The following is a 26,640-nucleotide window of genomic DNA, read 5'->3' on the forward strand; positions in this document are numbered from 1 at the left end:
GAGGCCAGAAATGGCAGTATTTTCTGAAAACGTATATGTGATCCATGTGATGGAGAAAACAGAGTTTTAAATACCTGGCCTGTAGGTAAGTAGTTTGAACAGCAAACTGCTGTGAATTGCTTCACTGACACACTAAAGGAAATTTTTAATGGAGGATATGTGTACTGTACGGTTTTTCTCCCTACACTACCTAATACACAAGCAAATCTATCCCTGATGCAGCAGCACCTCTCCCTACACAAGCAAATGGCGCAGAAAAACGGTGTTCTCTGGATTGCTTTTTAAGTAAATAATGAGGATTAAGATCCAAAGAAAAGTATTCCTCGCCCCTGAGACTTGGGCCTTTGTATAGAAATATCTAACAGCAGCAGAAGGCAGAATTGGAATGGAGCCTCTTGTGCTATATGCACTGCAGTCTGCTATATACACTGCCTGCCTGCAGCTAAGTAAAGAAAAACGAGTGGCCATCATTACTTTAAGAAATGAAGGTCAGTCAGTGCGAAAAATTGGGAAAACTTTGAACGTGTCCCCAAGTGCAGTTGCAAAAACCATCAAGCGCTTCAAAGAAACTGGCTCACATGAGCACCACCCCAGGAAAGGAAGACCAAGAGTCATCTCTGCTTCTGAGGATAAGTTTATCCGTGTCAGAAGCCTCAGAAATCACAGGTTAACAGCAGCTCAGATTAGAGACCAGGTCAATGCCACACAGAGTTCTAGCAGCAGGCACATCTCTTCAACAACTGTTAAGAAGAGACTTTGTGCAGCAGGCCTTCATGGTAAAATAGCTGCTAGGAAACCACTGCTAAGGACAGGCAACAAGCAGAAGAGACTTGTTTGGGCTAAAGAACACAAGGAATGGACATTAGACCAGTGGAAATCTGTGCTTTGGTCTGAAGAGTCCAAATTTGAGATCTTTGGTTCCAACCACCGTGTCTTTGTGCAACGCAGAAAAGGTGAACGGATGGACTCTACATGCCTGGTTCCCACCGTGAAGCATGGAGGAGGATGTGTGATGTTGTGGGGATGCTTTGCTGGTGACACTGTTTGGGATTTATTCAAAATTGTAGGCATACAGAACCAGCATGGCTACCACAGCATCTTGCAGCGGCATGCTATTCCATCCGGTTTGCGTTTAGTTGGACCATCATTTATTTTTCAACAGGACAATGACCCCAAACACACCTCCGGGCTGTGTAAGGGCTATTTGACCAAGGAGGAGAGTGATGAGGTGCTACGCCATCTGGAAGACCATTTCTGGTGACTACCTCTTGAAGCTCATCAAGAGAATGCCAAGAGTGTGAAAAGCAGTCATCAAAGAAAAAGGTGGCTACTTTGAAGAACCTAGAATGTAAGACATATTTTCAGTTGTTTCACACTTTTTTGTTAACTATATAATTCCACATGTGTTATTTCATAGTTTTGATGCCTTCAGTGTGAATGTACAATTTTCATAGTCATGAAAATACAGAAAAATCTTTAAATGAGGTGTGTCCAAACTTTTGGTCTGTACTGTATGCATCAACAGAGCAGCATTTGATATTTCAAATCACTGATCTGTTAGCAGCACGCAACAAACACAACTCTTAACTGACGTTGTGGAGCAAGGCAGTAGAGTTGATTTCTTCTGGAACCAGTGAATAATGTAAAACCAATCTGCAACAATACTGATGTAGATGGCAGAAGACAAAAAAAAATTGTCAGGCAGGGTTCTGTGCAGGGGCAGAGAGTGTACAGAAACACAAGGTGAATTGTACACATAGATTAGCTTTATGTTAACTCAGAAAAGTGGGGCTAGTCAGGTGCACATGAGAGGGGGGAAGGGTCTTCAGCACTGAGAAGCAAGTTCTGCTGGGAAATGCAGTTTTAACAGACAAAAAGAAGACCACCCATTCAACTATGTGAAGCTGGATGCATTGAGGAGGCAGATGGAAATGAAAATTGACACATTACAAGAAAAAAAATATAGGTAGGTATTAGTTTGTATATAAAGAATAAGTATGCATTTACTGTGCTTTGTGAAAAAGAATGCAATTGTGGGAATACCCTTTTGAGTGAGGAACCTAGAAATTGGTCTTCAGTATCACATAGGTATTTCTAATTAGCAAAATGTTATGAGTAGTGTTGAGCATTCCGATACTGAAATATCGGGTATCGACCGATATTCGCGGTATCGGAGTTCCGATACTGAGTTCCGATACTTTTAGAATATCGAATACCGGAATCGGAAGTACCCATAATGCCAGCTTACTGTACTTGTCATTTAGTGTTAAAGGATTTATTAAAAAAAATAATAGTGTTTTCATGCACCGTCTCTTTAAAAAAGCCGGCCGGCAATTCAGCAGCGGTACCCGACAATTTAGAATAGAAAGAATAGAGAATCACACATAGATTACATAGATAGAAACATGTCAGTCACATATATATGAAGTACAGTGACAGTGTTGCTTACTGTACTTGTCATTTAGTGTAAAGGATTTATTAAAAAAAATAATAGTGTTTTCATGCACCGTCTCTTTAAAAAAGCCGGCCGGCAATTCAGCAGCGGTACCCGACAATTTACAACAGAAAGAATAGAGCATCACACATAGATTACATAGATAGAAACATGTCAGTCACATATATACAGTGCCTACAAGTAGTATTCAACCCCCTGCAGATTTAGCTGGTTTGATAAGATGCAAATAAGTTAGAGCCTTCAAACTGCAAACGATAGTAGGTTTTATGAACAGAAGCATAAATCTTACAAACCAAAAAGTTATGTTGCTCAGTTGAATTTTATTAAATTTTAAACATAAAAGTGTGGGTCAATTATTATACAACCCCTATGTTTAATATTTTGTGGAATAACCATTGTTTGCAATTACAGCTAATAATCGTCTTTTATAAGACCTGATCAGGCCGGCACTCCCAACAGTGGAGACAGGTAGGCCCAACTCCTTGGAAAGGGTTTTGTACCCCTTGCCAGCCTTGTGACCCTCCACGATCTTGTCTCTGATGGCCTTGGAATGCTCCTTTGTCTTTCCCATGTTGACCATGTCTGAGTGCTGTTCACAAGTTTGGGGAGGGTCTTAAATAGTCAGAAAAGGCTGGCAAAAGAGATCTTTAATCCACACATGTGAAGCTCATTATTCTTGGTGCCTGAACTACTTCTTAATACTTTTGGGGGACCAAACAGAATTCTTGTGGTTTGAGGGGTTGAATAATAAATGACACTCTGAATTAACTTTTAACGTTTTTTTAAAAAAACAAAAACAAAAACAAAATTTGCTGCAGTGCATTTCCCACTTCCAGGCTGATCTACAGTACAAATGTCACAATGCCAAGTTAATTCCGCATGTGTCAACCAGCTAAATCTGCAGGGGGTTGAATACTACTTGTAGGCACTGTAAGAAGTACAGTGATAGTGTTGCTTACTGTATTTGTCATTTAGTGATAAAATAAAGGATTTATTTGAAAAAAAATTGACGTGGGGTTCCCCATAATTTTAGGCTCTAGCGGAGGTTAAGCCGACAGCGTTCTGCTGCGGTCCAGCCTGTCATGTGAATGTAGCAGAGCTGAAGCTGTCGTGGGAACCATGGAAAGGTAAGGATGATGTTGCTTTATTATTTTATTTTTATTGCAGGAGATCGTTGGCTTCAGCTGGAATGGGCGTGACGGTAAGTATGGTTTAATTTAGAACAATAAAGAATTGTGAGTTTATTTCAATTAAAGGACTTTATTCTGGGTGTTTGTGGGTTTTTTTTAACTTTGACTATGGGGTTAGTAATGGGGGTGTCTTATAGACGCCTCTCCATTACTAACCTGGGCTTGATGTCAGCTGGCATTATAAACTGACATCAACCCCAGCCCTATTACCCCACTGCCACCGCTACAGGGCAGTGGGAAGAGCGAGGCTAAGTGCCAGAATTGGCGCATCCTATGGATGCGCCATTTCTGGGGCGGCTGACGGCTGGTGTTTCTAGCCTGGGAGGGGGCCAATATTCATGGCACCCTTCCTGGGCTATTAATATCAGCCCTCATCTGTCTGCCTAGCCTTTGCTAGCTATTAAAATAAGGGGGACCCCACGTCATTTTTTGGGGGGGTCCCCCATTTTAATAGCTAGTATAGGCTAGGTATTCAGCTGGGGGCTGATATTAGTAGCCTAGGAAGCTCTGTGGGTATTACCGCCTTCCCAGGCTTCAAACATCTGCCCCAGCTGTCTGCTTAACCTCCGCTAGAGCCTAAAATTATGGGGAACCCCACGCCAATTTTTTTTTTAATAAATCCTTTATTTTAACACTAAATGACAAGTACAGTAATCAACTCTATCTCTGTACTTCATATATATGTGACTGACATGTTTCTATCTATCTAATCTATGTGTGAAGCTCTATTCTGCCTGTTGTAAATTGTCGGGTACTGGTGTATGCCGCTGCTGAATTGCCGGCTTTTCATGTAATACATTCTACATTATTCTTAGTTGTTTTCCTTCATGTAGAATTAACCTACAAGGAAAGAAAGGGTTTATTTTTATTCCGATATTTGTGTCCCATTGACTTGCATTGGTTTCCGGTATCGGAATCGGCGATATCCGATACTTTTTGGGTATCGGTCCGATCCAATCCGATCCGATATTTCCCGATATCAGAAGGTATTGCTCAACACTAGTTATGAGTATTGGTATTTTGCAGTTTGGTCAATGTGAGACTGCTGTTAAAAATTATTTCATTACTAAATGTCATGCACTTTTATATAAAGCCAAATTCACACAATTTTACTTCAGTGTGTTGAATTCAATTTTGATCCATTTTTGTCAATGTGTCCATTTTTCCCATCCATGTTTCCAATTTTCCCTTATTAAGTTAAAAAAAAGAGAAAAGAAAGGGAGGTTTTCCTAGCAACCAGTTCGTGGATACATTTTGATGTAACTTGAAAAGCATCCATGTACAGTTTGTTATATTTTTCTTTGCACCTATTTACTTGTATAGATAAGTGTTATGGGAACATGTTGAAAAAAAGTAGTACGTGTCTTGTCTTTTTTAGACACTTTCTCCGCTTTCTCAGACAATCTCAGTGGATACATATTGATATAACTCGAAAAGCATCCATGTACAATTTGTTATTTATTTTTTGCACCTATTCACTTGAATGGGTAAGTGTGATGGGAACATATTGAACCAAAGTAGGACATGTCTTGTTTTTTTCAGTCACTTTCTCCACCTTCTCAGACAATAGAGAGTTGCTTAACTGAAAAGGGGTCTGGCTTTCAGGTGAGAGAATGGTTCAACATGCAACCATATGCTCCAAAACCTTGGTATGTCATAAAATAAGTCAACCAATAGTTGGTATAAACTAGACTGGACAGTCTAAAATACACTATATATACAGTGGTGTTCAAAAGTGTTTGCTCCTTTCCTGATTTCTAATTCTTTTGCATGTTTGTCACATTAAAGTGTTTCAGATCACACAACAATTTAAATATTAGACAAAGATAACACAAGTAAACACAAAATGCCATTTTTAAATGAAGGTTCAGGGCTCTGTGTGAAAAATGATTGTCCCTAAACCTAATAACTGGTTAGGCCACCCTCAGCGACAACAACCGCAATCAAGCTTTTGTGATAATTGGCAATGTGTCTTTTACAACGCTCTGAAGAAATTTTGGGCCACTCATCTTTGCAAAACTGTTGTAATTCAGCCACATTAGAGAGTTCCCGAGCATGAACCGCCTGCACCTGCCATGTAAATATATCAGCCGAACCCATCTGCACTTGCCAGAGTGATTACACCAAAAATTGTAAAGGACGAGCAGATGATATATATTTATGTCTGTATAAATAATTTATTAAGGGAATCACCCTCACAGTGGTAGATGAATGTCTGCTGGATAGATCGGATAGATCAATCAGAGAAGAACCAAAACCCTGCATCAGGGGAAGGTACGCACCAAAATGCACATCGGGGTGAGTGTCACACTCTCTACAGGACCTCATCAGTGAAGTGATCGAGCATGTGGAACTTTGAGTAGGCATGCTACACATGGAGAAGATTCTGTCTCACCCTCTGGTTCTAGGTCTGCCTTGGCTGCGAGAACATGAGCCTGCCTTGGATTGGAAGTCCAGAGAAGTACTTCGTTGGGGACAAGAGTGCCACGAGAGATGTCTAGTTCCCATTTGTTCTGCTCGACCTCCGGCTTCTCCATCTAATTTACCTGGCTTGCTTGCTACATATTGAAGGTATGCTGACATCTTTAATAAAAAAAAGGGCTGAGACACTACCACCATCTCATAGGCCGCATGACTGCACTATCAACCTTCTACCAGGCGTTTCCCCTCCACGAGGCCAAACCAAATCTACCCCATGTCGCAGGCTGAGACCCGAACCATGTTCGAGTATACTAAGAGAATCTTGCCAGGGGATTTATCCAGAAGTCTTCCTCCCTGGCTACAGCGGGATTCTTCTTTGTGAAGAAAAAGGATGGTTCTGTTTGACCCTGTATCAATTAATGGAGTCTCAACCAAATTACAATCAAGAATAAATATCCTCTGCCTCTCATTTCCAAGTTGTTTGATCATCTTAAAGGTTCCAGGATTTTCAGGAAGCTTGACCTTTGGGGGCATACAACCTGATCTAAATACGCCAATGAGATGAATGGAAGACGGCCGTCTTGAAGTGGCCTCGTCCAGATGGTCTGAAAGCTATCCAGCGGTTTCTCGGATTCGCGAATTACAACCGCCAGTTCATTCCGCATTTCTCCTTTCCGACTGCTCCTATTTCTGCCTTGACTCGCAAGGGGGCCAATTCTAAGATACGGACTCCAGAGGCAGAGAACGATTCCTTTGTGTCTTTAAAACAGACTTCTCATCAGCTCCTATGCTGCATCGCCTGGACACTAACAAACAGTTCTTTATGGAGGCGGATGCTTCTTCTTTAGGGGCCGGAGCGTTCTCACCCAGAAGTCTTCTTCCGGTCGCATGGTAACCTGTGGCTTCTTAATAACTTTACCATAAATAAAATGTTCATTTTTAATACTTTGTAGAGAATCGTTTGCAGGCAATGACTGCCTAAAGTCTCGAAGCCATGGATGTCACCAAATGCTTGGCATCCTCCTTTGTGATGCTTTGCCAGGCCTTTTCTGTGACTGACTTCAGTTGTTGCTTGTTTGTGGGTCTTTCTGCCTTAAGTTTTATCTTAACCCTGCTGTTCTGTTCAGTTAAAAATTACCGAATTTGAAATTTGATATTTTTTTAAATATTCATTATGCGGTTCTGAAACTTGTGGTTAATTGACTTTTCCTCATTTGAGGTGTTCTTACTATGGGTATTTTTGTATTTTTTGGAACTGTACAAATGTACTGATCTTTGTATTGGTATCATATTTACGCATTGAGCTTGATACTGATACACATATTTATATAACCTTGGTAAATAAATGTAGTATGTTATTTAGACTTTTGCAATTGCTGTGTAATAAAATTAATGAAAAGCAATAATATTGTGTCTCTTGGTTTACTTTTTTCATTGTTCAATTTTACTACGATCAACTGTACTAAAGCAGCTGTCCTGTATCTGATTATATGAGCACAGCAGTAGTACCCGCGCAGTCAGAATGCCATAACAGTAGAACACAAGTTTTTTGGGGACTCCTCCCTCAGCTTTAGTGATCCTTAGAGGAGTTGCCCAGCACTGGACATCCCCTGCAAAACCAAACAAAATACATACTGATTTCTCAGATTGTTGATGTTCTAGTGGTGTGTGTGTTGTATCTCCCTGTTTCTTAATCACATGGCTACATAACATATACACCAATCAGCCATAAAATTAAAACAATCAGTCCGGTCTCACACTGATGCACAAACTAGCTGCAGGTTTCCTAACAGAAACTTGACATTTTCTTAAGCATGTAAAAAGTTGTCAAGTTTGGGTGAATAGACCTTTTTTCCTGTCTGTGTACAGCTGTTAGAGGTAGATGATGGATAAATGTCATAAACATCATCTGCCGGGAAAGATGTGAGCTCAGCTTTGAACACTTTGTAATGGAATCCAATCCAGAACAGTGTTTGCAGTGTGGCAGGAAGCAGCTAAAAAAGGGAAACTGCCATGAAGTCGTGGCCTTTGCTATAAAGTGCCATAATTGGGCTGCAATAATGCTTAAGAATGTGATATGTGTCAAACTAGCATACACATGGATCTAAGATTTCATTGCCTTCTTTTCTTCCTTTCCTGCATTCTTGTACTATGTTTTCCCCAGTAAAGAAGTGCACATGCATTCAGATGTCCACATGATAGAAAAAATGTGAATCATCAAAGCAGGCTATTGTTTTATGAAAGTTCAGATGCTCACATGCTAATTGTTGGCACTTTCAGTCAGGGGACAAGAGTCAGCATGGACACTCATTTGTCTGCAGTAGAAAGCTGCAAAAATGTAGCTTTCATGGGTGCAATTGGATTGGATAACCCTATATAAGATTATGCCAGACCATTTGTAAACATGCCCCCCCGACGAAACGAGGGCAAAACGCTCGTAGGGGCACGAGGATACATGCTCTGCTCCCATTTCCCCTGTAAGTATACAGAGTGATCTCTAGATAATGTTTCCTTTATTGTTAACTGTCTTACAATATATTTGGGCACACACTTGATATTAAGTTTGTACTCGTTATTTCTGACAGTCTTGGAATTTGCTTACTAGGGACCCAGGCACTCATTGAGTGATTTCATAATTTTTTCCCTCTGCTTGGTCTGAAAAAAATTACCCTTACTGAGTACCACATTTTTAATCTTGATTTCTTTTAGTGTTTCTTAAAGCCCTAAAGTTGCCATTTGAAATGACTTTAGTTTTGTGCCATGTCTGTGATCTGCTTTTTTTCAACAACATTAAACAACTGAATGAACATCCTCCGAGCCTGGTGATTCCATAATTTTTGCCAGAGGTTGTATATATAATATTTAGATAACAGCTGCAGCGTATGGAGATTTCATTGTTATAATATGATGCACTCGTCACTTTATTGAAGCAATAGGATGTTATGATTGTTATATTAATGTAATTACAACTTACTATATACCGCTGGGTTGTTGTTTTGATCATCAGCTGTGGAGATTGGGAGTAGGCTGTATCCTTGGTGTGTGACACCATGTGTTTTAATTTTATTATAGATGTTTAATAAATATTTTGTATTTTTGTGTATAAAACTCTGGTGTATATTTGGGCCTTTATTTAGGCACTCTTCTTTTTGTGATTTATATGTTCTAGGAGTTATACAGGTGATCTACAGAGTGGGCCATTTATATTGATACACCTAAATAAAATAGGAATGGTTGGTGATATCTACTTCCTGTTTGTGGCACATTAGTATATGGGAGGGGGAAAACTTTTCCAGATGGGTGGTGACCATGGCGGACATTTTGAAGTAGGACATTTTGGATCCAACTTTATTTTTTTCAATGGGAAAAGGGTCATATAACACATCAAACTTATTGAGAATTTCATAAGAAAAACAATGGTGTGCTTGGTTTTAACGTAACTTTATTCTTTCATGAGTTATTTACAAGTTTCTCTTTGTTACAGACATTGACATGTTGTAGAGGTTAACACGTGAGGAGCGGATAGAAATTGTATTGATGTCTGGTGAACGCAGTAACGTGGTCATTGCAGCAGATTTCAATGCAAGACACCCTACAAGACCACCCATCTCCCATGCTACAGTTAGCAAACTGCTTGCCAAATTTCGTGAAACAGGTTCAGTGTTGGATAACTGTCACTAATGAAGAAACATCAGTGGCTGTGCTAGCTTCATTCAGCAAGAGCCCACAGCGTAGCACTCGCCGCATGTCACTGGAGAGTGGCATCAGTCGAACATCCCTTCGGGTGATATTAGCTACTCACAAATGGCACCCTTACAAAATTCAGCTGCTGCAGCATCTCAATGAGGATGACACAGATTGGCGCTCTGAATTTGCAGAATGGGCAAAACAAAAATGGGAACAGGACCCTCAGTTTACACAGAACATTATGTTCAGTGCTGAGGCAAACATTTTTGTGAATAGTGAAGTTAACAAACAAAACCATTGCTATTGGTCTGACACTAAACCACAGTGGATAGATCTCTCAAAGACTGTTGGAACACAAAAGTTAATGGTATGGTGTGGTATATGGGGTACAAAGATAGTGGGGCCATTCTTCATCAATGGAAACCTCAATGCCACTACATGCAACATGATGATGTGTTGCCCTCTTTATGCACTGAAGATGGCACGTTCCCTGAGTTTTTCCAACAAGATGGTGCACCACCACATTATGGGTGTCAGGTCCGAGCATTCCTACATTAACGGTTTCCTGGAAAGTGGATTGGTCATCGTGGGCCAGTTGAATGGCCACCAAGGTCTCCCGATCTGACCCCCTTAGACTTTTATCTTTGGGGTCATCTGAAGGCAATTGTCTATGCTGTGAAGATACGAGATGTGCAGCATCTGAAACAACGGATACTGGAAGCCTGTGCTAGCATTTCTTCTGCGGTGTTGCTATCAGTGTGTCATGAGTGGGAGAAGAGGGTTGCATTGACAATCCAACACAATGGACAGCACTTTGAACACATTTTATAAGTGGCCATAAACTTGTAAATAACTCATGAAAGAATAAAATTACGCTAAAACCAAGCACACCATAGTTTTCTTATGAAATTCTCAATAAGTTTGATGTGTCCAAAATGGCCAACTTCAAAATGGCCGCCATGGTCACCACCCATCTGGAAAAGTTTTCCCCCTCCCATATACTAATGTGCCACAAACAGGAAGTTGATATCACCAACCATTCCCATTTTATTTAAGTGTATCCATATAAATGCCCCACCCTGTATATTGGATGCTAATGAGTATAATGTTGTTTATATTATTTCTGTTTTATAGCAGACTGACCTACCCACTTATTTTGGATCTAAAAGCCAGGGAAAAAACCTGGCAAAATAAAATCTCTGATTTGTTTCAACATGGTGCTGCCGACGGTTTTATTGGGAACCACCTGGATAATAAGGAACTAATGCATAAGTATAAAAACATGTTTCTATCTATCTAATCTATGTGTGAAGCTCTATTGTTTCTGTTCTAAATTGTCGGGTACCGGTGTATGCCGCTGCTGAATTGCCGGCTTTTCATGTTTCACTGTGAGCACTGTTCCCATCGATTTGGGCAACCACCTCCCCCAATACATTCTACATTATTGTTAGTTGTTTTCCTTCATGTAGAATTAACCTACAAGGAAAGAAAGGGTTTATTTTTATTCCGATATTTGTGTCCCATTGACTTGCATTGGTTTCCGGTATCGGAATCGGCGATATCCGATACTTTTTGTGTATCGGCCCGATCCAATCCGATATTTCCTGATATCGGAAGGTATCGCTCAACACTATTCAAAACCATTACCTAAATAAGAAAACTAGGGAAGATTCTTTCAGGAACCATATTAAGGGTTTCTGCCCTTGTGGGCATTGCAAGGCCTGTTTAAACTTGATTAAAACCAAAAATTTCTTTAACTCTGATAGAACTAGAGAATTCAAAATTCGTAATTTTTTTACATGCTCTTCAAAAGGGGTTATTTATTTGCCTGAATGCCCCTGTTCAAAATTATATGTGGGTATGACCACCCGAGAACTTAAGAGTCAGAGTGTGTGAGCACATAAGGGATATCCAAAAATAGAAGGACATAGAAGACGACGGGGAATTGAAGACCCTGCCGAGACATTTAAAAAATTTTCACAACAGCGATGCAAGATTCTTGAAAATCAGAGCGATAGACCAGGTATCACTGGGGTCTAGAGGTGGGGACTTATTCAAGGTCCTTTCTCATGTGGAAAGCCTTTGGATTTACAGGCTCAAAACTGTAACTCCATTTGGGTTAAATGAAAACTTTGGGTTTAGCTCCTTTCTGTGATTTATGTGGTTCCCTTTCCCTACTTTCTTTTATGGGTACTGGGTATGTTTTTAACTTTGGATTTGTATTTGAATTTAAAAAAAAAATTTTTGCCTAGTTTTAGATTTTACTTTGTAAATGTTTTTCCCAGCAATATGCGCTTCTGAAGGATAATGATGGAACTTGATATTCGGATTTAAAGATAATTTTTATTTCAAACTAAAATACAATCGGTTTCGACTTCTTTGAGCCTTCCTCAGGTTCCGTCATCATCCTTCAGGAGCGCATATTGCTGGGAAAAACATTTACAAAGTGGTATCACCCATGAAAACACTGTCCAGTGCTCTCATCAGCTCCCAGATTTCTGCAGCAAACTGTATGGAAAGAGGAGTGGAGTAATTCACTGATTGGATTTACATGCGGTATCTCAAGACACCAAATAGGTGAGTGGATTAATACTGAGTATATACACTTGGAATCTAACTGCTACACTTAGAAGCCTGCGCTTCCTATTTTCTCTCCCTATAATCCCCTCTTGTTTCATAGTTTTTGATTTTGTCTAGTGTGTGGTCCAATCCAGAAATAGGAGGTTGTGCCATGGATATGAATCAAGGAGTTAAGTGGACACCTATACAGAACACTTACCTGGTGGGCTGTTGGAGAGTTTCGTCCCGGCAGAGAGTCCTCTCCTCCTGTGATGGGTGCGTGACTTCCTTCGTAGCTGTGTGTGGATCCGTGCTCGGCGTCGTATGCCACCTTCTATGGAAGAAGGAAAAAGGATCCTTTATTAGTGATATCCACATGGACTATGAATTCAAGCTAACACTCACCCGAGTGAAAAAGGATCATCCATCATATGCGGTTCCAGTAATGATTTTATATGGAACCCAGAATTAATGAAGCACCTGAAAGGATGGAAGATATCTTGTACTGTATCTTAGACCTTCACAAATGTACTGTATATTGGTTTTGTCATATAAGTGAATGTCAATATTGCCCTACATGATGATAATTTTATATAGTTGTTATGTCACTGCCCTCTCTAATTTAGATACTTCTAGTTTCTACTCTTGGGATGGGTATGGAGGTGTTCCCGGCTACACTCTTATCCTGCTTTAAAATATTGGGTTTAGGATTGGGAATAGCACTCCATACTGTATCTTAATTGAATATTGATGGGTAGCATCCCTGTGCTGTTCCTGCATACTGGGATATGGAGTGATGGATTTTACCTGTTTGAAGCTACGGCATAATTTTTCTTGCTCCCCAGTGCGTATGCGTGCTGCCCTCATTCTGGCTTTTCCTCCTGCTGACATTGTGTGCGCCGGCATGCGTACCGCAGCGGTGACACGCTTGCATTCCACCATCGGTAGGCGGAGGTGCCCTCCAGGATATGATGTGCGGCGCCGCAACATGGGGATGTGAGATGTTCATATCCGGCCCACTCCTAGCGCACTCCGGCATTTTTCATGGGTGCAATTGGATGAGGTACCCTATATAAGGTTATGCCAGACCATTTCTAAACACCCCCCCCCGATGGAGCGATGGCGAAACACGCGTAGGGGCGTGAGGATACATGCTCTGCTCCCATTTCCCCTGTACATATACAGAGTGATCTCTAGATAATGTTTCCTTTATTGTTAACTGTCTTACTTACAATATATTTGGGCACACACTTGATATTAAGTTTGTGCTTGTTATTTCTGACAGTCTTGTAATTTGCTTACAAGGGATCCGGGCACTCCGTGTGCTTTGGAGGATTTCCTGGACACTATTCATATATAAATATGATCTTTTGATCTTTAAATAGCAGCTGCAGCGGATGGAGATTTCATTGTTATAATATGATGCACTCACCACTTTATTGAAGCAATAGGATGTTATGATTGTTATATTAATGTAATTACAATTTAGTATATACCGCTGTATTGTTGTTTTGATCATCAGCTGTGGAGATTGGGAATAGGATGTATCCTCAGTGTGTGGCACCATGTGTTTTCATTTTATTATAGATGTTTAATAAAGATTTTGTAATTTTGTGTATAAAACTCTGGTCTTTTGGGCCTTTATTTAGGCACTCTTCTTTTTGTGATAAAAATGTAGCTTGTATTATTTAGCTCAGCATAACAGCAAAGAGAATATTTTGTCCATATAAGCTTTTTATAAGCCTCCTGTATCAAAAGAAATTGGTGCTGGAGAGTCCTCAAATTTTTACAGCTATGCAGCAAACTGTGATGAGATGTGTTTTGACATTTTTCCATCACATCCGGCATTAACCTTTTTTAAGCAGTTTGTGCTACAGCGTGATTGTCCCACTCGACCTTTGTTCCCTAAGCGCATTAATGAATCCTCAATATTCATGACCCTGTCTCCTTTTCACTGGTTTTCCTTCTTTCAACCACTTTTAGTAGGCACATACCACTGCATACCTAGAACAACTCACAAACCTTCCATTTTGGAGGTCTTAATTTGTTGTCACAGTTTGGCCCTTTCCTGCCTCCAATTCATCTACTTCAATAACCAATTGTTCACTTACCATCTGATCGTCTAATAAATCTGATATATATCCTCCTATTTGACAGGTGCCATTGTACACAGATAATGGGATATTTGGATATTCCATACAGCTAATGTTCTGACATATCAGTGTAGAACTTGCAGGAGTCATTGGCCAAATTTATCAGACATCTGATACATGATCACCTATGTGGCTATACTTACTGATACTAGTTCAGACACTAGTCAAACAGTTATTCACACCTACCATTCATGAATAAGGAGACCACTTGGAATTATACTGCACAAGGATGAGGTATTAGTCAGACGGTTCTATTCTCATGAAAGAGTTATAATCATGTTTTTTTAAGGAAAGAACATGTGACCATCATAGTCTAGGGAGTAGTGATGAGCGAGCACTAAAATGCTCGGGTCGAGCAAATTGGAATACTCGGGTGCTCGACCCGAGAAACGAGCCCAATGTAAGTCTATGGGAAACTGGAGCATTTTTCAGGTGGCTTCCCCTAGCGGTCTGCAGAGGGCCTAAAAATTGCCCAAATCGATGGGAACAGAGCTCAAATGACATGGAAACAGCATGGGGAAGACCCCTGGAAGCATTTCTGACTCCCAGGTCACAGCTGTCAACAACGTTGTCAGAGGTATTATGCCACTTTTACAGACTCACAATAAAACATACAAAAACTAATCCAAAATGGATTTTCCTGTGAAATATGTTAAGGAACATCCTTTCCAGGCCTTTTATGACTTGTATATAAGGCAAAATAAATAACCAAAACCAAAAATACTCCTCCACACTTTGGGCTATGTTCACACATAGGGTGTTTGATGTGTTTTTGCACTTTTGCATTGCTTTCAACCAAGACAAATTCACTGGGAAATGTCATTTTAACATTTTACAACTTTATTTGGCCATGTGGTGTGTGACACATCATCAGACACATGCATACAGTGCTGAAAAGACATGGGAACAGCATGGAGAAGACCCCTGGAAGCATCTCTGACTCCCAGGTCACTGCCTAAAAGTGTGCCCATCATAAGTGATCCTTGGCGCATGCGAAGATGCCTCCCACCATGCACCTGTCATTGCAGACATGCAACAATCACCATCCACGTCCTTGTCCCAGAGCAGCGTTCAGTTGTCTCAACCACATTCCTTGGAATGCAAGCACAAGTATGCAGCCAGCCACCCACCCACCTACAGGCTGCAATACTATACTGCCAAATTTTTGACAGCTGCTTGCACTTAAAATGTGGCATTTTAGGCTTGTGGAGGCAAAAGCTGTCCACAATCTTATGGCAGCGGCGACCGGGTATCCATACTTCCCAGCCACCACTATTTGTCCCGGTGTCGTCTCCACCTTCCACAAGCACGGGTCCCACAACATTACCCATGCCCTCCCCAGTGAACTTACTGGGAAGGACTGCCTACCCACAAACACGTGGTCAAGTGAATGTGGCCAGGGACGGTACGGAACCAGTCCACAGCTTTTTTTGCTGAGAGTTGTATTTCACCACAGCCATATTCTTTAGCTTGGAGAAAGGACTTGGGAAACCATATCTTCTCTAGCTGTCATTTCTCCCAGGAAGTTCTCTAAAGCTGCTTTCACTTGAAATGTGGAGGCGGAAGCTTTTCACAACCTCATGCCGGCAGCGGCCGAGTGTCCATACTCGGTCCCCAGCCGCCACTATTTCTCCCGGTATCGTCTCCGCCTTCCACAAGCACGGGTCCCACAACATTACCCGTGCCCTCCCCAGTGCATTTACTGGGAAGGACCGCCTAACCACAAACACATGGACAGGTCAATGTGGCCAGGGACGGTACGGAGCCAGTCCACAGCATTTTTTGCTGAGAGTTGTATTTCACTACAGCCATATTCTTTAGCTCAATGAAAGGACTGGGATAGAGGGAAACTGTATCTACTCTGGGTGTCATTTCTCCCAGGAAGTCCTCTAATGCAGCTTGTTGCAGAAGCAATGGCAGCCCATTCAACATCAGCTGGCACTTGTCGGTGGTGCTTTGACACACACACATCTTTCTTTGCGCATTTAATTTCATGACTACAGAGTTGGGCAATGGCCTGATCTGCAATGCGGTTTGAGAAATAACATGCATAAGCATGTCCAATCCACATTAAAAAAGCAGCCATAGAGTGTCTGGGAACCTTCCCACACACTTTTCTTAGCCAGTGCTGCTTCTCGGCAGGGTTAGACGGGCCCACCAGAAAACCGGAGACTCCTGCGTTGGGCCCTGACTTCACCTTCAGGAGAGTTCATGGTGCCGAGGTGAGACCATGATGATGATAGAGGCCACCATCTGCTTAGTTTTCTGTTACTTGGAATGCAAGTGCAAGTATGCAGCCAGCCACCCACCCACCTACCCACAGGCCGCAATACTAAACTGCCAGATTTCTGGGCAGCTGCTTGCCCTTGAAATGTGGCCTTTTAGGCTCGTGGAGGCGGAAGCTTTTCACAACCTAATGCCGGCGGCGGCTGGGTGTCCATACTCGGTCCCCAGCCGCCACTATTTCTCCCGATATCGTCTCCATCTTCCACAAGCATGGGTCCCACAACATTACCCGTGCCCTCCCCAGTGAACTTACTGGGAAGGACTGCTTACCCACAAACACATGGTCAAGTGAATGTGGCCAGGGACGGTACGGAGCAAGTCTACAGCTTTTTTTGCTGAGTTGTATTTCACCAAAGCCATATTCATTAGCTTGGTGAAAGGACTTGGGAAACCATATCTACTCCAGCTGTCATTTCTCCCAGTAAGTCCTCTAAAGCTGCTTTCACTTGAAATGTGGCCTTTTAGACTCGTGGAGGCGGAAGCTTTTCACAACCTCATGCCTCGTGTACATACTTGGTCCCCAGCCGCCGCTATCTCTCCCAGTGTTGTCTCCGCCTTCTACAAGCGCGGTCCCTGAACATTACTGCTGCTACTTTTCTGTGGGAATCTGCTTGCCTCCTACCAGCCTGGAATATTTCCAGTAAACTATGGTACGACGCCATGGTATTAGCACTGCCCCCAGTACCAGTAACAAAGTCTTCCCCAATTTCCTTCACAGGAATTTTATTTGGTAGACTGAGTGGCTGCCCAAATACATTAGTTTCTCACAAAGGAGCTGAAGATAGAGTGGCAGCAGTTGCAAGTTTCTCCAGTCTGTTAGATATCAGAGGGTGAACGGCAGCACATTGGATCAGTGGTTAGCACTGAAGCCTTGCAGCGCTGGGATCCTGGGTTCAAATCCCAGAAAGGACAACATCTGCAAGGATTTTGTATGTTATCCCTGTGTTTGCGTGGGTTTCCACCTCAGTAAAAAAGCAGCCATAGAGTGTCCATGAACCTTCCCACACACTTTTCTTAGCCAGGACTGCTTCTTGGCAGGGTTGGACTGTCCCACCAGAGAATCCTCTGCTGTGTCCTGGCTTCTACATCAGGAGAGTTCTTGATAGCGCTAACTCTGCAGCTGCTATGGGGCTCTTAAGCGGGGGAGACAGGTGATCCCTCAGAATCAAATCCTCTGGTGGGCCCAATGTTTTTCAATCTGAAACAGCTTCTCAGTGGGAGTTGTATTTCACCACAGCCATATTCTTTAGCTCGGTGAAAGGACTGGCATAGAGGAAAGCCGTATCTACTCCGGCTGTCATTCCTCCATCACCAGGTTCAGCCCATTGTCACACACGACCATGCCTGGCTGTATGTTCAGCGGTGAGAGCCACAGATCAGGCTGCTGTGTTACAGCTTTCAACAACTCTGCAGCGCTGGGCGGTTTGTCACCTAAGCATTAAGCATGTTCTCATCAGCACAGCCTGTTGCCGCTTGGCCAAGGCAGTGCTGCGGTGCTTTCAGCTTGAGACTGATGTAGTCATTTCGGAGATGGAGGAGGAGGTGCAGGAGCTGAACAATGTGGTTACATTGAGGTTACATTGGCGACTCTGTTTTTTATGCTAAAGAAAGATCCTACTGTTTGGGGTTTTTTTTTTACGTTATTTTTTAATACAAATGCATTCACCTGGAAATGTCATTTTAACATTTTACAACCTTATCTGGCAATATGGTGTGTGACACATCATCAGACACATCCTGTTTCATTTATGATGGAGGGACTCTGAAAGTCACAAAGCATATTTTTATAGGGCCATCAGGCAGCCCTTACTATTCTTAAAAAGCCAGCAGTCGGCCCTCGCTATTGTTAGAGAGCCATCAGCTGGCTATTCTTTGTTGTTCCCATTTTTAACGAGCGGGTCTCCTATACTGTTATTGCGTATGCAGTGACTGCAAGGGCTGACATATTCAGACGTTACCCAATACCCCTTTGAAGAGACATAGAGGAGGGTCTCAGTAAAAAAAAATACGGGTCTCCTATAGTGGTAATGCCCATGCTGTGACTGCAAGGGCTGCCAAAATTTGGGAAAAACCCCACTAAAAATTTAAACACACATAGAGCAGGGCCACAGTAACGAGTACGACATGTTCCCATTAGAAAGGAGATAGTCTGCTATATTGTTATAGGGTATGCAGTGAGTCCAACGGCTGACCAAATTTAGGAAAAACCCCACTAAGAATTTAAAGACACGTAGAGCAGGGCCACAGTAATGAGTACGACATGTTCCCATTAGAAAGGAGAGAGTCTGCTATACAGTTATAGGGTATGCAGTGAGTCCAGCGGCTGACCAAATTTAGGAAAAACCCCACTAAGAATTTAAAGACACAGAGCAGGGCCACAGTAACGAGTACGACATGTTCCCATTAGAAAGAAGAGGGTCTGCTATACAGTTATAGGGTATGCAGTGAGTCCAACGGCTGACCAAATTTAGGAAAAACCCCACTAACAATTTAAAGACACATAGAGTAGGGCCAGAGTAATGACAAATGCCCATTAGAAAGGAGAGGGTCTCCCATAGTGTTGGTCTATGCAGTGAATACAAGGGCTGTCAAAAATTGGGAGGCACTCCAATGCCACTTAGAAGAGACATACAGGGCCTCATGAAAAAATATTCCCATTATTAGGAAGTGAGTCTCCATTAGTGTTGGCCTATGCAGTGAATGCAAGGGCTGCTAAAAATTGGGAGGCACTCCAATGCCACTTAGAAGAGACTTAGAGGGCTTCATAAAAATAATGTTCCCATTAGAAAGGAACGGGTCGCCTATACTTGTAATGCCCATGCACTAAGTGTATGGGCTGACAAACATTTATCCCTGGGGGGTATACATGAACATACTGTATAAAAAATTTTTTTACGGGCATCATAAACACTATTAAAAAAAAATTATGTGGGTGTTGCATCATGGACCACAGTCACCCTGTTGATATGGTGGTGGAGGATGAGGATGAGGAGAAGGAGGAGAGCAAGAGCAAATAGCCAAAATCAGGAAGCGTATACCCATGTGTGGGTGTGAAAATGTGCATGGGAATACACCTCCCAAAAAAAGACACTGGATTTGAGAGTATATTACACCGCTATCATTCGGTAGTGTTGAGAAGTCTGGCCCATTCCAGACCTTGTTCATTTTTATAAGAGTCAGCCTGTCAGCATTTTCAGTTGACAGGTGGATGCGCTTATCGGTTATAATTCCACCAGGGCACTAAAAACCCGATCTGATAAAACGCTAGCGGCAGGGCAGGCCAGGACCTCCAAGACATAGACAGCCAGTTCATTCCACGTATCCACTTTGGATACCCAATAATTATAAGGCACAGATGATGTTGGTACAGTCGGCAAGGTACTCCCTCAGCATCTTCCCAAACTTTGCACTCCTTGTGAGCGTACCCCGCGACTCAGGGCTTGTGCGAAGGGAGGGGCTGAGAAAATTCTCCCAGAACTTTGACAGTCTTCCCCTGCCTCTGCTGGATTGGAGTTGTGTCTCTCTCACCTGTAGTCCTTGGTTGTCCAACGAACTATGACCTCTGCCGTCAGATGGGAATTTTTTTAATAGTTCCGCAACAAGGGCCATCTTGTACTGCCCCATTTTTGTAGACCTGTCCGCCTCAGGAATAAGAGATATAAAGTTCTCCTTGTAGCATGGGTCTAGAAGTGTCACCAGCCAGAAATGACTGTCATCCAAAATTTTGAGAACGCGAGGGTCATGGGAAAGGCAACATAACATAAACTCAGCCATGCATGCCAGACTGCTAACAGGCAAGACTTCCGTGTCCTCACCAAGAGGACGAGTGACCATGCTCTTCTCCTCCTCCTCTAAGTCCTCAAGCCATCCACGCTGAACAGACGATATGACAGTTGTGCAGGTAGTACCGTCTAAAGAGCATGAAACTATCTCCTGTTCTTCCTCCTCCTCTTCCTCATTGTCACCCAATCCACGTTGGGATGAGATGAGGCTGGGCTGGGTGTAATCACCCTGTATGGTTCCTTGCTCCATCTCATCGTGCTCCGCCTGAAATGCACCCTCTTTGATTGTGAGCAGAGAGAGTTTCAGAAGACAGAGAAGCGGGATGGTGAAGCTAATTATGGCATCATCGCCGCTTACCTTCTTGGTGGTGTCCTCAAAGTTTTGGAGGATGGTACATATGTCTGACATCCATGTCCACTCCTCAGGTCTTATGTGTGGAGTCTGAACTGAATACCGACAGCCTTGTTGATGCTGGTACTCAACAACTGCCCTTTTCTGCTCATTAATCCTTCCCAACATCTGCAGTGTAGAGTTCCAACGCGTGGGGCCATCACACACCAGTCTGTGAGCCGGAAGCTGCAAACGCTGCTAAAGCATGGAAAGGGCAGTGGAAGCTGTAGGTGACTTTCTAAAATGGGCACACAAGCGGCGTACTTTGACAAGCAGATCTGGCAGCGCCAGGTAGGATTTGAGAAATCGCTGAACCACGAGTTTAAGCACATGGGCCAGGCATGGTACGTGTGTGAGCTCACCTCGCCTCAGAGCCGCCACTAGGTTCTGGCCATTGTCACACACGACCATGCCTGGCTGTAGGTTCAGCGGTGTTGGCCACAGATCTGCCTGCTCTTTCAGAGCTGTCCACAACTCTTCAGCATTGTGCGGTTTGTCACCTAAGGATATTAGATTCAGCACAGCCTGTTGCCGCTTGGCCGATGTAGTGCTTCCAGCTTGTGATTGATGTGGTCAGTTCAAAGATGGAGGCTGAATAGGAGGAGGGGGCTGAGGAGGACGAGGTGCAGGAGCTGAAGACTGTGGGGGCAACCCTGATTTACCTAGGGCCTGCGATCCTTGACGTCGAGAGGACGTGTTCCGTCCCAAGGTCCTACTGGGTCCCGGCTTACACTATGTTAACCCAGTGTGCCGTCAGTGAGATGTACCGTCCCTGCCCACAAGCACTTATCCACGTGTCTGTGGTTAGGTAGACTTTCCCGGTAACTGCGTTGTTGAGGGCACAGCTAATGTTTTGGGACACGTGCTTGTGTAATGCCGGGACGGCATACCGGGAGAAAGAGTGGTGGCTGGGGACCGAGTACTGAGGAATGGCCGCCGCCATCAAATTGCGGAATGCTTCTGTCTCCACGAGCCTAAAAGGCAACATTTCTAGCGCAAGCAATCGCGAAATGTGGGAATTTAGTAGTGTGGCCAGTGGGGCATTGGCTGCGTATTTGCACTTGCGTTCCAAGGACTGGGGTATGGACAACTGAACACTGCACTAGGACAAGGACGTGCTTCGTGATGCTGCTACTTGAGAGTCTGCAATGACGGGTGCAGGGCAGGAGGCATCTTCGCATGCACCATGGTCAGGGGATTGGCTTGCATGCACAACAGCGGAAGAAGCAATGGTGCCACCCGCAGACACTGTTCCTGGACCCTGGGGTTCGGCCCACAATGTCAGCTGCTTTGCTGCCATGTGCCTGATCATGCTGGTGGTGGTCAGGCTGGTCGTTTTGCCACCCCTGCTGATGCTGGCCTGGCAGGTGGTGCAAATGACCTTTTTGGGGTTATCAGCAGAGTCTTTAAAAATCAACCAGACTCAGGAAGACCTAACAGTTTTACTGGCAACTTCCTTCGTGTTGGTGTTACAGGGAACAGTTGCCTGCATTCTGTCTGCGGCCACCACACTGCTTCTTCCTGCCTGTTGGGGTGCTCTGCCTCCCTCCCCCCCTGTGTGCTGCTGTCCTCCCTCTGCATTTCTCCTGCCAGGTTGGGTCAGTTACTATATCATCCACCACCTCATCTTCCACTTCCGTACCATAGTCCTCCTCCTGACTTTCTGGCAATTGTGTCTCATCATCGTCCACCTCTTGTCACACTTTCCCACCGTTGCCTTCGTGTGACCGTGGCTGCTCAAATATTTGGGCATCGCTACATGCGATCTTCTCTTGTCCTGCTTCAAGTGGACCGGGCGAGAGGCCCGAATCTATAAATGGAAAAGTGAACAGCTCTTCAGAGTGTCAAAGTGTGGGATCAGTTGTCTCTGGGCACTCGGCATGGTGAGAGGAAGGAGGTTCAGGGTGAGAAATATGCGGTCCAGACTCACAGCTACTGAGACTTGACCGTGTGGAAGACAAAGTGCTGGTGGTGGTGGCTAAGTGACTAGAAGCATTATCTGCTATTCAACCAATAACCTTTTCACACTGCTCTGTGTTCAATAGTGGTGTTCTGCGGTCCCCTATTAATTGGGGCAGGAAAGTCAAGCGAGAAGATATGGGTGTTTGTTGTGGCACAATTTCAGCATGCCCATGGCCTCGGCCTCTGCATGCACCATCACCATCACGTCCAGTTCCCTGTCCCTTACCATGTGCCTTGCCCATTTTAAATGGAGGACAATATCTTCCACGCACACTACAAATGACTGAATTTGGAGGGAACTTATATGTGATCCGTGTGACAGAGAAAACATAGTTTTAAATACCTGACCTGTAGGTAACTATTTTGAACAGCAAACTGGTGTCAATTGTTTCACTGACACACTGAAACAAATTTTTAATGGAGGTCAGAAATGGCAGTATTTTCTGAAAACGTATATGTGATCCGTGTGACAGACAAAACACAGTTTTCAATACCTGGCTTGTAGGTAACTATTTTGAAAAACAAACTGTTGTCAATTGCTTCACTGACAGACAAACAAATTTTTAATGGAGGTCAGAAATGGCAGTATTTTCTGAAAACGCATATGTAATCCGTGTGACGGAGAAAACACGTTTTAAATAGCTGGCCTGTAGGTAACTATTTTGAACAGCAAACTGGTGTCATTTGCTTCACTGACACACTGAAACAAATTTTTAATGGAGGTCAGAAATGGCAGTATTTTGTGAAAAAGTATATGTAATCCGTGTGACGGAGAAAACACAGTTTTAAATAGCTGGCCTGTAGGTAACTATTTTGAACAGCAAACTGGTGTCAGTTGCTTCACTGAGACACTGAAATATTTTTTTAGTGGAGGCCAGAAATGGAAGTATTTTCTGAAAACGTATATGTGATCCGTGTGACGGAGAAAACACAGTTTTAAATACCTGGCCTGTAGGTAAGTATTTTGAACAGCAAACTGGTGTCAATTGCTTTACTGAGACACTGCAATTTTTTTTTTAATGGAGGCCAGAAATGAAAGTATTTTCTGAAAACGTATATGTGATCTGTGTGACAGAGAAAACACAGTTTTAAATAGCTGGCCTGTAGGTCACTATTTTGAACAGCAAACTGGTGTCAATTACTTCACTGACACACTGAAACAAATTTTTTCAAATTCAAGTTTTTTTATTTTTTGTGTTGAAAAACTACAAGAAAATACAATATAAATAGTAAAAGGGGTAACGTAACTATAAATCTATGCATAACTACAGTACATTGGGGGGGTACAGGGAGGGTTTTCCATCAATATCCAGATCAAGCATGTATTTTTCCATATGAAAGATAGAGAGGGAGCGGACCACGGCAGACCACCAATCAATAGAGTGCGATTATGATCATTGTTGTGACGACATCCCGGATAACTTTAGTTGGGAGCTAGATAGTAGGCGTCAGAGTTTTGGAAATCCATCCAATCCCTCCAAATCACACAGTATCTATCAACATCAGCCGGTGAGATGGCAATCAGATGCTCCATCCTATTAAGGAGGGAGATCTCCGCAAACCATTCCTCCACAGTGGGTGGGTCTCTGCTTTTCCAGTGTCGTGGAATGACATTCTTAGCCGCCTGTATTAGGTAGCCTATTGATGACCTTTTATAACTACGTTTACTTATTGGTAACATTGATAAAAGGAGGGCTTCTGGCATATTAGGGATAGTCAAACCAGTTATTTTCTCAATCATGGGAACCACCTTTGCCCAAAATGCATTTATTATAGGGCACCCCCACCATATGTGTAACATTGTCCCTTCCCCCTCCCCACATCTCCAACATCTGTCTGAGACCACTGGGTACCATCTATGAAGGACTGCTGGTACCCGGTACAATCTAGAGATAATTTTGAAGGAGGTTTCCTGAGCTTTGGACCCTATTGAGGTTTTATGTGTTAGGAAGAAACATTTATCCCATTGTGAGTCAGAGAAGGACTTCCCCAGTTCCCTTTCCCATGCACCGCAGAATCCTGGCCTATTGTCAGTTACCTGGGCAATGAGGAGATTATACAGTAGGGAGATGGAGTGTGTAGGGGGTGACAATGATAGGCACAATTTTTCAAAGTTTGTGAGATCTCTATGAAGATGTGTGCGCTTCTTCACGGTTGAATAGAAGTGTTGTAATTGACTATATTCAAAATTAGCCTTCGGGGAAGTGGCTCTTCCCTGTAACAAGTCATTGAGGGGGAGCAGCGAAGTATTGGAGATGACATGAGAAAAGAATATCGTATGGGATTTGTTTGAACCGAGAAAACTATTTGCAGATAGTCCTGGTGGGAAATCCGGCTTATCTGAAATCGGGAGCAAGGGACCCTGGGGGTCGATTAAGGATAAGCTTTTTTTATGGGATCTCAAAGCCAGAGCAGTGGCATAAGTACTATATGACATGAGGCCAAGAGAGGGGACAGCTAAATGGGCGCACCATGGGAGAGTGGTAAGAGCTTTAGGACAAATGGATTGAGCTATTTTGACCCATAAATTCCCCTCCAAATGATGGAAGAAGTCCAGGATTCTAGCGTGTACTGCTGCCATGTAATACCTTCTACAATCCGGAAGGCTAAGGCCCCCCTTTTGTTTGTGTCTGATCAGAACGTCTCCCCGAATGCTTGGACGCCCATTTGCCCAGATAAATCGGCAAAAGCTACTGCGCAGTCTTTTCCAAAAATTTGAGGGAATTACCACGGGAATGGTTTGGAAGAGGTATAAGAGTTTAGGTAGGACGTTCATTTTTAGTATATTTATTCTGCCGAACCAGGAAAAATCCTTCACCGTCCAAGAAGTAAGATCTCTATGGAGTTGTTCAATAAAGGGCCCAAAATTAAGATAAAATAGACCGGAGAGGTCTCTATGAATACGAATTCCTAAGTAATAGATACCCTGTGAGGGCCAGGCAAAGGGAAAGTTGGACTGGATGAAATCCTGTATGGATTTGGGGAGGGAAACACCGAGGGCCTCAGACTTCGCTGCATTGATTTTAAAATTTTACCATGTACCAAAGTGATCTATTTCAGCCATAACAGCAGGGATGGATATATGTGGTTGAGTGATATATAGCAGGACATCATCAGCAAATGCAGAGCACTTGTACTCGGTGCCTCCCACCCCAATCCCCCTAATATTGGGGTTATCGCGGATTGATGAGAGCAGGTGCTCCATCACTAGGATGTATAAGAGAGGGGACAGAGGACATCCCTGTCTTGTCCCATTGGTTATTATGAAAGGTGATGATAATGTTCCATTTATCTTCAGCCTAGCTGACGGATTGCAATACAGGGCCATGATTTTGGCTATAAAAGGGTCCCCTACCCCAAGCTTTTTAAGAGAGTAATATATAGCGTGCCAGGAGACTCTATCGAATGCTTTCTCAGCATCCAACGAGAGTATCAGTAGAGGGATACCTCTTGATTGGGCATGATGAATAATGTCAATTGTCTTTAAAGTGTTGTCCCGAGCTTCCCGCCCAGGGAGGAATCCAACCTGATCCAAGTGTATGTGTGCGGTTAAGAAAGGTTGCAGCCTATTCGCCAATATTTTCGTGTAGATCTTCAGATCCACGTTCAGCAGAGAGATTGGTCTATAGCTAGAACATAAGTGTGGGTCCCCACCCTTTTTTGGGAGAACAGTGATATGTGCCTCTGTAGTTTGGTTAGGGAATGGGTTTGTGCAGGATGCGTGATTAAATCCTCCCAGCAGGAGAGGTGAAAG

The 26,640-nt window shown here is 43.1% G+C and overlaps 1 long non-coding RNA gene across 3 annotated transcripts in view; it reads right to left on the reverse strand.

Moving 5' to 3' along the window:
- Positions 1 to 26,640, reverse strand: part of LOC141162151 (uncharacterized) — a 305,553-nt gene that overhangs the window by 254,353 nt on the left and 24,560 nt on the right. For all 3 annotated transcript variants that reach the window (XR_012250744.1, XR_012250742.1, XR_012250743.1), the window contains exon 2: positions 12,533 to 12,646. This is a non-coding gene — a long non-coding RNA (uncharacterized lncRNA). The remainder of the gene's footprint in view (positions 1 to 12,532; positions 12,647 to 26,640) is intronic.

This window comes from Phyllobates terribilis, unplaced genomic scaffold, assembly GCF_046119375.1.
Source record: "Phyllobates terribilis strain yellow unplaced genomic scaffold, ASM4611937v1 Scaffold_9__5_contigs__length_417890890, whole genome shotgun sequence".
Classification (NCBI taxonomy): Eukaryota; Metazoa; Chordata; class Amphibia; order Anura; family Dendrobatidae; genus Phyllobates; species Phyllobates terribilis.